Consider the following 18,403-nt stretch of genomic DNA (forward strand, 5'->3'; position numbering starts at 1 on the left):
TTGATTTTATGTGTCCTTAATGTCCTGTCCTGTTGTTCCATTCATACATGTTCCATTTCAATGAGCTTCCTGTCAGATAAACTGGAATCTTTTCTAATGGAGAGCTTTTCTCCTATAGTATGGTGCTCTCAGGCACAGGCAGGAAATGTTGCTTCATTGCTTATTCTCAGGCAAGGTGTTGCTTCATTGCTTATTCTCAGGCAAGGCTAACAATAAGAAAAATCAGATTTTTTTATGATGACACACATTGCCTTTTACTTGCAGTTAAAAATGTTTTGGTCCTTTGAAGTATCATTGCACTTGATTTATTTTTTATTGAAGTCAATGTGATAACTTTCTGTGCTGTGTTCTATTATTTTTTTTTTTAGTCGTGTTGATGCTCCTTTCAGCTGATCCTAAAGCCCCCTCTCCTCAGGAGTGTCTCCCACAGAAAAGACACACAGAGACCGCTCAGATTGCTGCGATGGCCACTCCTGCTGGCTGAAGTTGAGATTAATAAAGCACCTGAAGTTACCCCTCCTGCTTATCATCTTGGCCAATGGTGCCATGTCAGCCAATAAACTCTCAGAACAAAAAGTATAAAATACACCAAAACACTAACTGCCATCTAAATCTAGATGAGCCCAGGATCCCTCTTCCCTGTCTGTACATTCCTCTGTTTGTATTTAAGTTTGTTGTGATATTTGTTTCCTTTTTCTTAGTAAGGGTACACTTACTAATGCACTGATTCCTTGTTCTTAGTAAGGGTACACTTACTAATGCACTGATTTCAAAGCCTAATGGGACAAGATTAATGCTACAACTTGATTTCTTTTTAATCTGATGTTGATTTTTATCTTAGTAGTAAACAGAAGATATTTTTGAATTAAGACAGAATAGAAGGTATTTTTGAAATAATGAAGTGGGGCCGGAGAGATAGCATGAAGGTAGTGCATTTGCCTTGCATGCACAAGAACAATGGTTTGAACCCTGGCATCCCATATGGTCCCCCAAGCCAGGGCGATTTCTGAGCCTAGAGCCAGGAGTAACCCGTGAGCTCTGCCTGGTGTGACCCCCCCAAAACAAAACAAAACAAAACAAAAAAATGAAATAACAAAGTAATCAGAAATGATTTTATGATCAAATAAAGGTGAGAGTTCATAGCTTTGCATAGAAATATTGCATTATCCTTCCAGACAACTGGTCAACCATTGATTAATAGTTTCTCAAGCAAGTAAGGTTCTATGAGACATAGGTCCAACCTCTAAGGAGTTTAAAGCTAGTAGACAGAGGTATATGCACTCTTGGAAAGAGTAAGAACAAATCAGTTCAATAGATGATTAAAAATCAAAGTCAACCCAAAAGGTAGTATCAAGAAACTCAATGGAAATCACCAATTGGTTTAGGAAAAAAAGTTTGCAAATGAAGAATGAGATATTTAAGATTTAGATGAATGGAAAGGGGAATCCTAGAGGTGTGAGCAAAAGCATGGAAGAAAGGAATCTACACAGTGAGTTTAAGGGATTTTGAATATACACCTCTGTTGGACTTAACCCCAGACATTTAATGCCAAGTGATACACACACATCACACACACACACACACACACACACTATAAAAACTTACATACAACTTCTTCACCCCACTCAAGTATTGTCCATAGATATGCATATGCACATCATATATATGCTTTATATATATGTATTTGTGCCATTAAACCAAATGGAGTAATAAGGAAAACTTGCCATAATTGATATTAAGTCACTTAAACCCAACAATAACCACCCAGCAAAATAGATATTACTTCACATTACAGATGAGGAGATACAAACTGGTCAAAGTGTCATATATGAATTTCGCCTTCAGAACTGAGATTTCAAAACTTATCCTCCAAAGCACTGTCACAATATTGCAATCAAGGTCACAATATTTTTATTGCTTCTATATCCTTTGATAATTTTCTAAGGTAAATAGTTTTGATTCCATATTTTAAGGCAGGGGTCTCAAACTCGTGGCCCGCGGGCCGTTTGAACCCCTCCGTACATTTTGTGGCCCGTGGCCGGCCGGCCTTCAAATATTGCAGTATTCGCGATTATTCGCTTACCGAATAATCGCAATAAAAATCGCATTAGTAAGAAAAAAATCGCATTGAACATTCGCATACCCCGAGCAGTTCCGTTCGGAGTATGCAAATGTTTAATGCAATTTTTTTCTTATCAATGCGATTTTTTTATTGCGAATATTCGGTAAACGCAATCCCTTGTGCGGCCCTGCCTCACCCCGACTTTGCCTCCTGCGGCCCCCCAGGTAAATTGAGTTTGAGACCCCTGCTTTAAGGCTGTAGAAAGAGCACCGTGGGCAGGGTGCCTGCTTTCTATGTGGCCAACATGGATTCAATCTCTATCACCTCATATCCCCAAGTCCTGCCAGGAGTAATCCTTAAACCCAGAGCTAGGAAAAAGTCCAGAGCATCACCAGGTGATGGTTTGCTTCCAAACCAAAGAAATTAACCCCTCACAATTTCCAAATTGTTGATTATATTAATGTGAAAAAAATTAAGAATTGACATTACAGGGGCCGGAGAGATAGCATAGAGGTAAGGTGTTTGCCTTGCATGCAGAAGAATGGTGGTTCGAATCCCAGCATCCTCCGAGCCTGCCAGGAGAGATTTCTGAGTGTGGAGCCAGGAGTGATCCCTGAGTACTGCCAGGTGTGACCCAAAAACCAAAAAAAAAAAAAAAAAAAAAAAACCAAAAAACCAAAAAACCAAAAACAAAAAAAACAGAATTGACACCACGGGACCCAAGCAATAGCACAGCAGTAGGGCGTTTGCCTTGCATGCAACCGAACCAGGATGGACGGTGGTTCGAATTCTGGCATTGCATATGGTCCCCCGTGCCTGCCAGGAGAGATTTCTGAACACAGAAACCCGAGAGAGAGAGAGAGAGAGAGAGAGAGAGAGAGAGAGAGAGAGAGAGAGAGAGAGAGAGAGAGAGAGAGAGAGAGAGAGGAGAGAGAGAGAGAGCTCCAACTACTACTAGCTCCTACTGTAGGCTTTTCTGGGGTCATATTTTTAAGATAAAAATTTAGATATTTTGGGGCTGGAGCAGTGGCAGAGCAGTAGGGAGTTTTTCTTGCTCGTGGTTGACCTAGGATAGATCCTGGTTTGATTCCCCCAGCATACCATTATGGTCCCCCAAAGACCAAAAAAATTTTTAGATATTCTGTGTAAAATCTAAAAATTGTGATAATAAAACAGAAAGAAATTTAAGGGGTCTTCTACTTCCCTGTTCTTTTTTTTTTTTTTTTTTGTATACATAAGATAGATCAATTGGGACTAGAAAGGTAATACAGTAAGGTAATACAGTAGCCTTGCACATAGCTGAGCTGGCATCAATCCCTGGTGCTCCATGTGCTTCCCTAAACCCTGCCCTGCTGTGATCACAGAGCTTGGAGTAAGCCCGAAGCACAGCTACATGTGGCTCAAAATACAAATTTTTAAAAAATGATCCCAAAAGTTTGAGTGATTTGTAATGAGTGCAGCAGAGCTGGGTTCCCTCCAGTCTACCATCAAGATGTCTTTAAACTCTTATAATCTTGAATCAGATCAATTAAAATATCAGTCTGAGTGATCATGGAACCTTATATTTGGGAAAAATAGATTGCTTTTGTTGCTTCTGCACCATTCTCATTTCCCAACTCAATATCCATGATAAATCTTTAGTCTTAAAAATAAAGTCAATGGTTTATTGCTCAGTTATTTGAAATTCTTAATTCAACAAATGAGATTCATTGAACATTTTCTTTTCTTTTTCTGTTTTGGTTTTATGTTTTGGGGGCTACATCTGGTAATGCTCAGGGTTTACTCCTTGCTCTGTATTCAGGTCCTGAGGGGGATGTCAAAGGACTGCATGGGATGCCATGGATGAAACCCATGTCAACACTTTACCTGCTGTGCTATCACTCCAGCCCCTAGTGATCATTTTGTTAACCAACTTTCTGCCAGTGTAAATGCTTCTTTATTAGTACTTGTACATGCTTTGATAGTCCTTATGTTTTCAAAGATGTCAGTAGCTATTGGTTGTTTAAATCCTCAATTACCCCAGTAGCCAACTCAAGAATACTTTGGTGATAAAAAGCTAGGAATGAGGAAAGCTCACTCTTCCTTGCTAGCCTCTTTGTATCTGTGATGATCAATAAAGTGGTCAGCTGGATAACAGATGTTCAAAATGTGATTTTTATCTTCAAGGAGTCAGTTGAGTTGAATCTACATCAGGACAAATATCCAGACTCTAAGGGTTTGGAAGTAACTAAAAAATCAGCTTCTTGTACATTTCCACCAAGATATCTGATAGACATCTGATAGACAAAAACCTCTTTGGTAGCTCAGGTTGTCCCATTTGCAAAATGACGATCATTGACCATATCATATAGTTTTCATTAGGTGAATTAATAAATAAACAGATAAACAGTTTTTTTTAAAGATCAGTCAAGTACAAAATGTGACTTTGTTGATATTTTCTGAGACTGTCATATGTCCCCCAAGCCCAATAAAAGCAATGCTGTGTAGATAAATTCTCATACCTCAATCCTGAGGGAAAGGGGAAAGCAGTGTCTGGAACCGGCTGCTGCAGGAAATAATCTAAATCAGGTTGGAGAGAGATGAAACACAGGTCTGGGGACCTTTCCACAACAACATGGAGAGACAGAGCGGTATCCATGGGCGCCGCCATCTTTATTGGGAAGCTAGAACCACCCCTATGGATGAGGAATAGGTTGAGGTAGAGAGCCTATCCAGAGGTTCTTTTCACCCAGGTGGGTTTTTGATATGTAAAAAGGGAGACATATTGGTTAAGGGTGAAGTCTAATACATCATACTGATTTAGGGAAAGACTGATTATTCCAACAGTGCTGCATCAACCATGAAGTTTGGTTGATTTCTTGGGAAAGCATGCTCTTTTAATTTGTCTAGCAAAGCTAGTTTGAGGATTCAGCAGAGAAAACACCAAAGGAGATGGACAATTTCTAATTGCAAGTTTTTTTTTTGAGATCTTGTTCTATTTTTAAATAAATAGGGCTCTCATCTATCTAAGTGAGGAGCCAAGGTGTCTCCTGAATCTCTTACCTTTCTACTTGCCATGGCCAGCCCATCAGGTAAATTCACTTGTTCTTTCTTCTTTCTCTCTTCATCTCTACATGTTCTATGTAACTGGTAGAGACAATGCTTGCTTCTCACCCGAATGACTAGATCTGGTTTTCAGTTTCCCCTCCATGCTGCCACCTAACAGACAGGGGAAATCTCTCAAAACCACAAGTGTGATTTGATCATTCCAACACTTCACTGCCTCGTTTCCAATTACTCTTGAAAAATTAGCACACCTGAAGCCTGTGACTGGCCTCAAAATCCTGTCTGAACTAAGCACTGCATATTTATTACTTTTCTAGTAGCTTCATATACACTTTTATTGTTTCTTGTTGCTCTTTCTCCTGGAAATTTTTGTATGCCTCACTCACTGTTCAATACTCTTTGTCCTACCCCTTCTAGGTTCTATTACTTGTCCTTCAGGTGTTGTCATCCTATAAATCATTTTCCTCTTGAAAATCTTTGACTCATCCATCTTGAATATCCCAAGACTTGCTTTCCCTCAAGGTGTTTTCAGAGCATTTTGTGCATCCGTCATTAACACAGATCACCCTGATTATGCTTTATTTTTTAATCTCTTCCATTTGAACATGGAATTCTGCCATTTCTTTGTTCCATAGGTTAGCACTCACTTTATAGTGGTACTTTAAATTTATACCTACTAAAACAAAAAATGCAATTCCTCAGTTGTACTGCCCAGATCTCAAGTTTAAGTGCTCAGTCACCACATGTGAGAGTAGTCTTTCTATCATTGAGAAAGTTTTGAACTATGCTGCTCTCCAACCAGAGCATGTTATGTTGGTCATTTTATGCCAGTGACTTTCTCTCCTTCCCTCCCTCCCTCCTTCTCTCCTTTTATTCCTCTCTCCCTCCCTCCCTTCCTCCCTCCCTTCTCTTTCTTTTCTTTCTTTCTTTCTTCTCTTTCTTTTCTTTCTTTCTTTCTTTCTTTCTTTCTTTCTTTCTTTCTTTCTTTCTTTCTTTCTTTCTTTCTTTCTTTCTTTCTTTCTTTCTTTCTTTCTTTCTTTCTTTTTCCTTTTTATTTCTCTTTCTTTCTCTTTCCTTCCTTCCTTTCTTCTTTCTTTTTCTTTCTTTTTTCTTTTCTTCCTTATTATTTTTTCTTTCCACTGCACCCAAGTAATGCTCTAGTGTTGCCTCTGGCTCTGAGCTCAGAAATTACTTTTGGCAGGTTCAGGGGTCACATGGTTTGCTGATGATCAAACCCAGGTCAGGTACATACAAGGCAAATGCCTTACCTGCTGTGCTTTTGTTCTGGACCTTTAATAGTCTTTCCTAACTGGATTCTGCCATCTGTAGTATAGGGCATAAAGAAATTGAATGCTTCCCAATCTTCCCAAGGATAACTAAATTGACTATTGACATATCTGTATATAACATAGGGAGGTAATTAGCTCATTGTATATAAAATTTCCCAGGATATTAGGATTCAAGTCTAGTTTAAAACTGTAGTGAAATATCTATACTAGTAACTACAATGCTTGAAGCAGTAGAAGTACTTCATAAATGTCAACCAAATGAATGACTCATCTGAATGATTAGAAACTATATTTTACAGATTTTGATATACGCATGTGGAGTCATGTCTTTTGCTTTTATAGGTCCCCTTCTAAAGAGGATCTGGAGATAAATGATTTCCTTATTTTCATCTTATGGATAGTTCTATTGTGTTCATGCTATAAAATTGCCCATTATTTTATGACACTTCCTTTTTTTACATTAATGGATAAAAGTAGAGAATTAAGCTCTTGTTCAGTGAAGAATAATACCAAAGTAAATACAATCAAAGTAAATTCTAACTTTGATAGCTCTTTCTTTTAGGCTATGGTCTGAATTTATTAAGATGTTAGCTGTTTCCTGAGCACCGAGTATATATTAGATCTTTTGTTAAGTCCCAGGAATACTTCTGTTAGGATGGAACACACGTAATTGTCCCCATAGTAAAATAACAGTTTCTCCTTCTGCATTGTACCTATAACAGGACTTTTAACATAGTAACTGCCTGGAGGTTTTTAAAAAATACCAATCCAGAGGCTGGAGATATAATACAGCAGGTAAGACACCTGCTTATTGACATCTGACAGGAGCTGCATCTGACATCTGACAGGGGCTCCTAAATCCTATAAAAAGTGATTCATGAATACAAAGCCAAAAGTAAGCCCTGAGCACCACCAGTTGTGCCATCCCCCAAATTTACCAAATCCTGCATCTCTCCTCTAAGGACTGATTTAATTAATATGGGGCATGGCCTAGAAATTGGGATTATTTTAAAGTTCCTCTGATGATTATAATTTAAAGTCAAGCAGAAATCTACCTACAGAGACATCTTAGCATGAATTCACAGAACCTTTGGTACTGTTGACAACTTGTAGCCTATTTGAACCCCAAAGAGAAACTTTCCAATTAGCTAACATCAAAAATTTCCTTTTTATTTCTAAAAATAGGAACCAGCACTTAAGAAACTAAATTGTCCAGGCCAGACAGCCAGCCTTGAACTAAGATTGAGAAAATGTTCCCAGTTTCTAATCTAACATGATGCTCTTTGAGCTCTATTGAGCTACCTCACAGAAATAGAAGATGGAATTAACCCGAAGTCAAGAGACAACATCTATTATATTCAACATTTTTTAAAATCAAGAATTAAATTTGGACCAATTTAATCCCCTATATCCATTAGTTAAAATTTGAACTAGACATTCATTAAAAAGACATACATTAATATATATTTCACATATGTTAAATTACACTATGACTCAGAAGGACATTTTGCCAGTAACCTTGAGCTACTCCATAGCATGTGCAAGTGATAGTCGGAGAAGAAAATAAAAAAGTGCATGATATCCATTCTCTGTCCCCATCCACCTTACTACATGACATTCCATTCAGTTAATATTTCACACTATAGGCAAAATTGCTACTCTATCCCCATGAGAAAGTTGACTCTGAAAATTACTATCAAAATACCCAGGTTTTGTTTTTTTTTTGTTTTTTTTTTTGTATTTCTACCATCATTCTCCTACTCTATGTGATCAAAAGAATTGGAAACCATCTGGACCACTCTTCCTCATCTGTATAAGATCACAGAATGAAAGGCACCTTTCTGTTTTTTAACACATTAGAAAAAAAGTTAATATTCACATACTTCCTTTGAATCTCATTTCAGTGTTTGAGAACCTACACAGTTGGGAAATTCACTTTTATTTTGACCTCAAATCCCTCACATTCTAGTTTAATTTAATTTTTCTTGTTCCCTTTGGAGAAAAAGAACAGCTGGTATTCATGCTCTCTAAACTAATCCCTTCATGCCCTTAAAGACACCTATCTCTTGTCCCCTTTTCTGAAATAATTTTCATCAAGATAGTGTCTCTCTTGAATTAGACAGGTACACTATCGCACCACATATATTATGCTCATCATATAATTTTCATAACTAACATAAGCCAAAAGTCCAAAGCAAAACCAAGCATCATTTTTTCATGAATGAGGTTCAGGACCCAATGATAGATACTGGGTAAATGGAGTGAACAAAAATCTTCCAATAGTTATACATCAAAATTAACATAACTTCTTTGATAAGGTATTGGGAAATCTTTTGCATTAAGCAAGGTGAATTAAGTATTTTATGACTGGGTATTAATTTATTTTCGGCAACACATCCCCATGTCTGAAATGGAATATTCCATTCAACATTCCACAGCAGAAGCTGCCATTGCTTTGACAAAAATAGATACAGTATTGGAACATTCAGTCAATGGAGTAATCCAATTGTCTGAACATTCTTTTCTGCTTTGTCATTTACATTTTAATAAATTCCAGAATCTGTCAAGCTGTGTTGAGTCCTACCAAGTGCAGCTAATGACATGCAGTTACCAGATGCAACAAGGAACTTATAACATGGAAGTCATGCAGTGCACCAGCATTTTGTTTATGTCTATTTTTAGGATTCTACATTACATAGAGGGATACTCATAATGGAAATTGGGCAAAAACTTAGCTATTATCAACATTCTGTTAGTATAACCCATTTTTGTGCAGAAAACAGGAAGGCAGGGGTGTGTGTTCTACTTGATCCAGAAATGCGGACATCTGTTAATCCCCTAAAACATAACTACAAATAACCAGCACAAAGCAAACTATGAGATTGTCTTATGCCTATTTCTCGTCAGTTCATTGTTTCTCCATTCGTTAGATCAAACAACCACATTTTAAAGTCCTTTGCTATTTTCTAATGCCAACATTTCAGCAAACCAGTCCTGGAAAAGAGTGTGGGCATGGGCAGTGCTCCTGTGCTCTAATATTGCAAATCCATAAAGTAACTCACTTCGGGTTTATGTTGGTCAACCATTATTTTAGCACTTTGATGACTTGGTATCCTGGTTTGACAAAGAACACTATGATTTTGCAATGATGGTGAGTTGGGAATTCCTGAATGGCAGGTATGTGTCTTACAAAGAAGGGTTCCTCACAGATATTAGGATTTGCCAGTGACAACAACCTTCAGCTGTGTTCTTGGTCCCTGATTACCCGAGTCACTTCAGTTAGCTCAACTCACTTTTTAAGTATCTCCTCTGAATCTTTGGATTCTTCCTCCTTGGGTTCAAAAGAGCCTGACATCAGGGAAATCTGGTGAGTTTTTTTAACCTAGCAATAAAAAATATCCTCAAAAGAACCATTTGTTTCTTGCTGATACTTAGGACAGTTGAATGCTTGTCACAGAGACTGTAGACAGTATATCACAGTATATCCAATATATCACTGGATAGAATACTGAGGGAAAATAAAAGGGGGGTGGATCAGGAAAAAGAAAAGAATATTGAGGGAAAGTGATATCACAGCATAAATGAAGTAGTGGAATGGAGCAAAGAGAGTTGGTACTTCTTCATTCCCAGAGCTTTTTCTGTCATTGCATTATGAACCTCATTCATGAAAACAAATCTCCACTTAGTTTTACCTTAGTCTGAATAATATGCGGTGAGCAGAAATATATGTAATGAGACAGTATATCTGTAAAGATGGAGGGATTAGGAGGGGGGCTCAGAAACCAATATTTTTGGCAGACCCTCAAGGTGATTATCATGCTTTGAAAGTCTGAAATGAATGTTATAATGCCATAGAGATTGTGAGTCTCCCACCAAAGAAAATCATACTCATTCATTAATCTGTTATGACCAAAAGTTTATCTCAGGAGTAAGCACCATAATGTAGCTTTCATCTGTGTCTATACAATATTTCAATAACTGTGTAAAATATACACTGAGCTCCTGAGAAATGTGTTCTGATTAACTTGAAAAAAAGTTTTCTGGAGTTAATTTGGCTCTTCTGTAATAAGAAATAAAAAGCATGGCCCCAAATCTAGTAAAGTGTTTTAAGAAGCCTCTTAGATCACAAACCACTGTCTAAATTAATAGAGGAGAACAGGGATACAGAATAGAGAAGAGCAAGAAAACAGACATTAGGCGAAGTGAAATATAGTTTTAAAAATGCACTTTGGGTGCAAATTTCCTTTTAAATTCTGCTTTCATTGCCTATGAATGATGGTGTGGTTGTAAATGCCATTAAGTGTCACTTTTGCTTACATTTCCTCTGCTATCCATAATGAAGGATGTATGATAAGCAGTTCCATATTTAGGCAATGCAGTTTAGTATTTTGTTATTTCAAATTATGTGAGTTTCTGTCATTCCTGGTTTACCAATGGGTGCAGTGTAAGTAATACCTCTCTTCTGCCTTCCAGTCTACAGCCTCTTTCAGTGTCTTCTACTTTCTGAGCTGCTTCAACTATGTATCTCAACCCTATATGAGGTTGTTTGAATGTGGAGGTTGTGAAAAAGTTGACAAGAGTAAAAGTTTTCTGAACATAACAGTGGCCAAAGATTAATTAAAAGTCAGACATCTAGTATCTGAGATGTTTCTGGCAGTGATCATTGCATTGGTTTTCCAGTGCTAAAAGGGGTCACGGATAGGAAAAGTTTATAAAGGTTATGCTCCAGGCTACACATTTTTCATCTCCAGGTCTCTCCACCCAAAGCATTATTTCAAATACCCTAATCCCTGGTCCATTCTGGTCAGTTTCTGCACTCTAATTTGTTTCTTGACCTTCTAACTGTCTACTCAGAACTGCAAGTGATTTTCTAGAGATGGACCATTAAATGGAGAAAGGAATGTAATCACTTAAAAAAAATCTTTTTCCTCTAATAAGTGGATTTCCAGGAATGGATCTCCATCTGAATCTTTGTGGCAACTGTTTAACAGTATTGACCCATGTTTACCATATGTTTAACATATGTTATAGCTCTTAAGCTGGTTTTGTACATGTGGTGTCAATCACCAGTTCTTTCAGCCTTAGATTTAACCCATGAATTTGTCTTTTGATAAATTGCCATTACAATGATTCTTATTAAGATTCTGATTTATTAGGTACTTCTTTTGTAGTCAAATTATTACATATTTGATTCAAACTTTCTAATAAAGTCCTATCAAGTAATTTCTGAAAGTTTAGAACACTGAATGTCTTTCCCCAAAACTGTCCCTTTCAAAACTGTCCAAAAATAAGATAACCTGGCAATTTGGCCTCACATTTACATTAATTTTTGTTTGTTTTTTTGGCCACACCCAGTCACTCTCAGGGGTTACTCCTGGCTATGCGTTCAGAAATCGCTCCTGGCTTGGGGAACCACATGGGATGCCAGGGATTGAATTGCAGTCCATCCTAGGTCAGCTGCGTGTAAGGCAAATGCCGTACCAATGCACCACCACTCTGGCCCCTACATTTATTTTTGTTAACCACAAGGGGATCAATCCTCTAGATAAGTGTTGCTGTGCTGAAAAATTATTTGGGGGTCAACAGCCTGTTTCAGGTAATCAGAAGAGCTATTTCATATGTAAAAAGTTGAGCTCTATAACAGTAAGCACTGTTATTTTCTGGATACTTCTTCCTTGCTCTCCTCGAAACCCCTTGAAAATGCATATTTAGGATAAAATTTGAAATCTCCAGTGCATAGTATATAAGGACACACATTAATGTATCTCCACATCTTTGTACTTATCCATTCCATATAATAAAGTAAAAGTAAATGTGTTTTTTAAGTTCATAGCTCCTGACTATAACAGTTTTGTTTTTGTTTTTGTTTTTGAGCCACACCCGGCATTGCTCATGGGTTACTCCTGGCTGTCTGCTCAGAAATAGCTCCTGGCAGGCACGGGGGACCATATGGGACACCGGGATTCAAACCAACCACCTTTGGTCCTGAATAGGCTGCTTGCAAGGCCAACGCCGCTGTGCTATCTCTCCGGGCCTGACTATAACAGTTTTTATGAAAAACAACAAGAACAAGAAAAAGAACAACAAGAAGAATGAGAACAAGAAGAAGAATGAGAACAAGAAGAAAGAAGAAGAAAAAGAAGAAAAAAGAAGCAGCAGCAGAAAAAGAAGAAAAGAAGAAAGAAGAAAAGAAGGAAGAAGAAGAAGCAGAAGAAGAAGAAGAAGAAGAAGAAGAAGAAGAAGAAGAAGAAGAAGAAGAAGAAGAAGAAGAAGAAGAAGAAGAAGAAGAAGAAGAAGAAGAAGAAGAAGAAGAAGAAGAAGAAGAAGAAGAAGAAAAGAAGAAAGGAAATTCTGTAGTCTGGCACTCATTTAAGGGGTATAGTTAAAGAAAACCATAAAATCTAAAGAAAACCATGAAAAGCTATCGTTCCAGCTCAATTACAATTGTTTTAGTAAATTAAATTGAATGATGAAGCAGTGCTATAGTCCCAGAGGATTAAATACTTCTCAAATCTCCAATTTATTACATGGTAATGGGTAGGGTTTGGGGGCTGGGGCAGAGGGTATAGCAATTACTCCTAGGTCTGTGCCCCAAGCACACTCCTGGTTGTGGTTGCAATGACAGGAATAGAATAGCCATTGGCTGTGTGCAAGGCAAGTATTTAAATCCTCTTCAGCCCCTGGATGTTACATTGACCATTACATATAAATTCCTTTTCCTATTTCAATTTTTTGTTTTTGGTTTTTAGGCCATACCTGTCTGCACTCAGGGATTGGTTCCTCCTGGTTCTATGCTCAGAAGTTACTCCTGCAGGCTTGGGGGACCACAGTGGATGAAAGGGATCGAACCTGGGTCAATCATGTGATATTTCAATTATTTTAATTCCTACTGTTTTGAAATTTTATCATTCTTTATACTCCACTTTTTTTCATTTTTCTTTTTTACAACCTTTCTCCCTCATTTCTCCTCTCCCTTTTTTTTTTGTTTGTGCTTCCTTTTTTAAAAAAAATTTTATGGAAAGCTATGGTTTAAAAAATTAATTATGAGCTATTTAAAGGCCTCTGGTGCTTGAGTGTGGTATGTATGTTAGCTTTGTGATGTTGTTACTGTTCTTAAAAGATTTCCTCCTTTGACAAAAGCTATGCTAAAATTTTATCTAAGGAGCCTTACATGAAATCTTTAGATAACCATCTGTAAAAAAAAAAAAAAAGTAGTTTCCGAGATTCTGAACACTCCTGGAAAAAACCTCTTCTCTGATGATTTCTCTGCTGTTTATTCTCCTAAATTGCTTCTTTACTTTCCACTATTATTATCCATCATATTTGACAAGGAGGAAGATTCCACACTGCAAAGCCCCATACCCCTTCTTTTCCATTTTGGTTGTAGTGAACTCTTCTCACCCACCCTATTATTCTACTTTTGGCTACCACTCTATTTCTCTAAATAGTTTTCACACAGGAACAGGCCTCCGCATCATCTTGGAGAGCTGTGAAAGCATGCATTGCATTGCTGAATCCCATCTTCATAGTTTCTCATTCAGTAAGCCTAGGGCAGAAACCTAGGATTTGCATTTCCATTAAATGGCAGGTGATGATACTACTATTGATTCTGGGATATTGAGAAGCTCTATACTCATTTTAATATTCTTTCACTATCCTTTACCCACTTCTTAAATAAGATATATAATTCGCATTCCTTTCATCTTTGTAGTATTCTTTGTTAATTATTAATATAGCATTTTTTAGAAATGCTTTCAAATTTATTTTTGCTTGGATGGCTAAAACTGAGCACAATTATTTATGACATCCAAAAAGTAAAAATTCCTTATGTTTCTATGCTGTTTCTCCCTACCATTAACACCAAAGGATAGAATAGTGCCTTTAAAAAAAAACTCTTACATTTCTTTAATAACAAATTAATAGCTCGTTTTTGTATGGGAGACAATTTGAAGAAGAGATAGTAAAAATAACAACAAAGATCTGCAGGACATATTGCAACTCAGTGTTCCTAAAACCTAGTTCAAAGCATTATATAAATTCTTATAAGATTTAATGTAATTTTTAAAAATTTAATGTATACTTGAGCTCATTAAATTAAGTGCTTTGGGGGCCGGGCGGTGGCGCTAGAGGTAAGGTGCCTGCCTTGCCTGCGCTAGCCTAGGACGGACCGAGGTTCGATCCCCCGGCGTCCCATATGGTCCCCCAAGCCAGGAGCGACTTCTGAGCGCATAGCCAGGAGTAACCCCTGAGCGTCACCGGGTGTGGCCCAAAAACAAAACAAAACAAAAAAAAATTAAGTGCTTTGATCTATTAAAAATAAGCAGAAAATATTAATTTTGAGGTCACGCTATCATTGACTATACAGATAAAAACAACCACAACTAAAAAAACTAAGCCCAATTTAATGTATTTAAACTATAAGAAAAAATCGAATTTTTCTTCCCTAGAACTTTATTTCTATTATTGTAAATTATGACTTTAAACTTTGACACCATCACTGGATTTCAGTTTACTAAACATATTCAGTTTACTTAGATGTGTCCCCTTATTTTATCTGCTGCGACTGAAGAACATTGCACTTGGTTCTACAAGTTGATTCTGAAATGATTTCATTTTTACATCTTACTACTCCCAAAGGAATTTGGAATGTCTGGATTTGTCACTTACCTGATTTCATGTTCTACATTTTTTCCAAAAACAAAGTGAGAGAGATTAGAGGGGAAAAAAAGTAATTTCCCAACAAACCAATTTTATTATTTACATTATCCCAAAGTCCTTTAGTTCTGTAATCTCCCATTGTCCCCTTTCTGTTTCTCTTACATCCTGTCCTGTCTTCCCATCATAACAAAGAAAAAGAAGAGCTTATGAGACCATAATGCTGGATTAGATGGATTTTTAAGAGTTATGTTGTTTGCCCCTAAACCTTTGTTAGAAAGTGAAAGGTCCCAATTGTTCAAATTCACACGCAAATTGCCATCAGCAAGGTATTAGATGGAATTTCATTTATTAGCACCAAGAAAATAATGCCAACAGACTGTCTTCCATTCAAATTAGACTCACCAACTCAATTCAAATCATTACAATGCATTATATCCAATTATATATAAATCTGTGTTGTAAATAGACACTTACCTGCTTGCCCAGAGCAATGCAATGCTTTATGTTAAGCCCATGATTAAAAAAATTATAGAATCTTCCCCCAAAATACTTATGGGTAGTTATATATTTGTAATAATTCATTTGGTAAACATGGATTGAGTACTACATCCTGGGAAAGACAGAGAGGAATAATATGTGGCCTGGTTCTCAAAGTATTCACCTAGTAGAGAGAAATAGACAAGGGAAGAAATGATTCTCCTTCTCTGGCTCTAAATTATATTCAACCCCAACACAATAAATGTGATTTTACTCAAGTCATTCACTAGGGAGAGGTGGAGGCAATGTGTGTTAAAAGAAATTGTAAGAGGAGAACTAAAGAGATAATGATTAATAAAAGTTTGTTTCCAATGAGAGTCTTGACAATGAATGCGAGTTTTAGAATACAAAAATCACAAGGATGGTATTGTGCAGGAATGGAGGACACTACATTCCAAAGTCCACTAAAATGGCTTCTAGGCCATCTTGAAGGTGGTGATGGTTTCATCTATTGATTGATCCTATGGACAGTGCAATGCATTACAAATATGTTTGCAGTAAGGAAACAGTTGTATTTAAGTATGTCTCTATGCCTGAGACCTTCCATTTATGTAGGAATAATATGCTCTTATCTTTGACTGGTCCACATTTAGCTGAACACATCTGTTAAAGATATACATGGATATCCCATTCACCCACACTCTCCTCCACACACATTTTTTAAGTGTGGTCTGAATCCCTATAATGGCATTTGCAAGCTGGATCCAGGCTTACCTAAGTGTGTAATAGAAAAACAACTGTCACTACAGAGATTGGATTTACAAATGAATTGATAGCAAGTTCAGGCTACTTACTATCTAATTATAGAATCATAAAATGATAAAGACAGTTACTTTCTTGGTTTTGTTTATTTTGGGGTTTTGGTCATTTGTTTGTTTTTGCTTCAAGGCATAACTCCTAAACAAAGCATTGAAATAAAATGTTCATTTGGAAACACTCCCTACCTCCCTCCAGAGTCAACAAAAATAGGTTGCAGAAAACTTTTTCAACTTTAAGAAAGGAGGTTCTTACAATTGTCTCTGCCGGACCTTTGGAACTGGGGATCATGCTTATTGTGCAGGTCTTAGTTCAAACCCTAGACTAGGGCTTTTTATTGGTCCCAAGATGTATACAGTCTGGTCGAGGTTCTAGCAGCCAGTCATCTGTAAATCACGATCTTGGCTTTTGGACCTACCGAAGGGTGCCACGTCTTCTGGTTTTGTCTTGTCGTTAGCTGGTAAGGTAGGCTAAACTGCTCTAAGGTCAAGTTGTTCACATTTTCCTCATTGTCGGGATATCATGTTAGAGCTGGCCCTTGTTGTTGACCCCGCAGTATTAAGGCTGTCCTAGATGGAGTTTGTTTCTTGCAGCTGTTGTGAAGAGCTGTGCCATTTCTATGTCTGGGATCCAGGGTTCAAGGCTGGATGAATGGTATCTAATCACCTGAGGTCTAAGTTGATTCCACGTGACATATTTTCAAGGTAGGAGATATCCCTGTATTGTAAACAACTATGAGTTCCTATCTCTAGTAGATAAGAGCTCTTTTTTTTTTTTATATGTAAGATTTCCCCTTTATTTAGTGTGCCTTTGCAGGGGGAAGTGGTGCTACATTATATTGTCGGTGTATTTGGGGGTGGACAGAGTGGATAACAGAAATAGGTCACATACCCAAAAAAGATTATATAAAAAAAAGGAAATAAAAGTGTATGTGCCCGCAAATGTATATGTAGGGCAAACATTTAAAAAAATAAATAAATTTAAAAAAAAAAAAGGAAATAAAATGAGTTAGCGAAGTTTTTAAAGGACCAAAGTGGTGCAAAAGACTACTTTACATTTGAGGGAGAACAGGTAAAGAGGTGGTGTATTGACTTCACCATAAGTCCCACCTCAGGATCTGTACAGATACTGAGACCTCTAAACACAGAGCTCTGATTGTATCACCCTGGACAGAGCAGAAGTCTTCCACACACCAAAAAAAAAAAAAAAAAAAACACCACCGGGAGAGTAATGATCCTGAGCAAAGACTAGAGCTGATCCCATGACAGTATACTCCAAGGACGGAGAAACCCCATATCTCATAGGGCAAGTGAATTCCTTTTCGAATGACCCCAATATTTACTGTGCCAGGGCAGGAGGGAAAAAAATACAAAAATACAAAAAAACATAAAACCTTGGTTATTTTTTTATACATATATATTTTACCTTCATTTATTATTGTTATTATTATTTTTATTTACCTAGCTATTTTGGTCGATTTCTCTGTTTGGATGTGATTATTGAAATTGTTGTCCCCAATTATTCTTATTTTTTTTTTCTCTTCCTTTCTTTTCTTTCGTTATGTGCTACGCCATGTTTCTTATTTCAAGACCACGGCGTGTTTTTTTGTTTTTTTGTTTGTTTTTTGTTTGTTTTGTTTTGTTTTTTTTTATCTGTTTTTTGTGGTGCTTATCGATATAGCTGGAGTCCTCACTGGATATTTGACACTTCTTTTGGTACTGGTGGAGTGTTTCACCTTCTTTTTCTCCTTCATTTCCCAAATCGATGATGAGAGCCTCTAGAAGGATTCTGCCCATTTTCGGGGTATTAGACTCTTACCCCAATTTATTTATTTTCTCTTTTTCAGGCAAAACCACGCAACTTGAACTAGCTAGCCCTGCCTCCACTTAGAGGGGGAAATAAGGGAGGCATCAAGACCAAACTGATGCAAGACTACTAAGTAGTAGGTTAGATACAGAGGGGACCACATATTCTAGCCACCCTGGGGGTGAGGGAAGAGGAAATGGGAGGTAGGACAAAAACGGAGGTGTAGGGAGGACAATTTGGGGATGGGAAT

Source organism: Suncus etruscus, chromosome 8 (genome assembly GCF_024139225.1).
Source record: "Suncus etruscus isolate mSunEtr1 chromosome 8, mSunEtr1.pri.cur, whole genome shotgun sequence".
Classification (NCBI taxonomy): Eukaryota; Metazoa; Chordata; class Mammalia; order Eulipotyphla; family Soricidae; genus Suncus; species Suncus etruscus.